This window comes from Eimeria tenella, genomic scaffold, assembly GCF_000499545.2.
Source record: "Eimeria tenella Houghton genomic scaffold, Eth_scaff3078, whole genome shotgun sequence".
Classification (NCBI taxonomy): Eukaryota; Apicomplexa; class Conoidasida; order Eucoccidiorida; family Eimeriidae; genus Eimeria; species Eimeria tenella.
Window position 1 is genome coordinate 584 of NW_013542948.1, and position 238 is coordinate 821.

Sequence of the window (238 nt, forward strand, 5' to 3'; positions counted from 1 at the left end):
GGGCTGCGTATTGAAGTGCTGCCGCTGCCGAGCTGCACAGACCCAGCGCTGCGAGAGCGCGCAGCAGCAGCAGCAGCTGCAGCAGCAGCAGCAGGACGAGCAGCAGCAGCAGCAGAAGACCTTGCTGCGCTGCCCCTGGGCGAGGGAGACCAGCTGCGCGTAGACGCCCCCGAGTGTCCCTTTTCTTTGCTGCTGGCTGTCTCCCCTCAGCAGCAGCAGCAGCAGCAGCAGCAGCAGC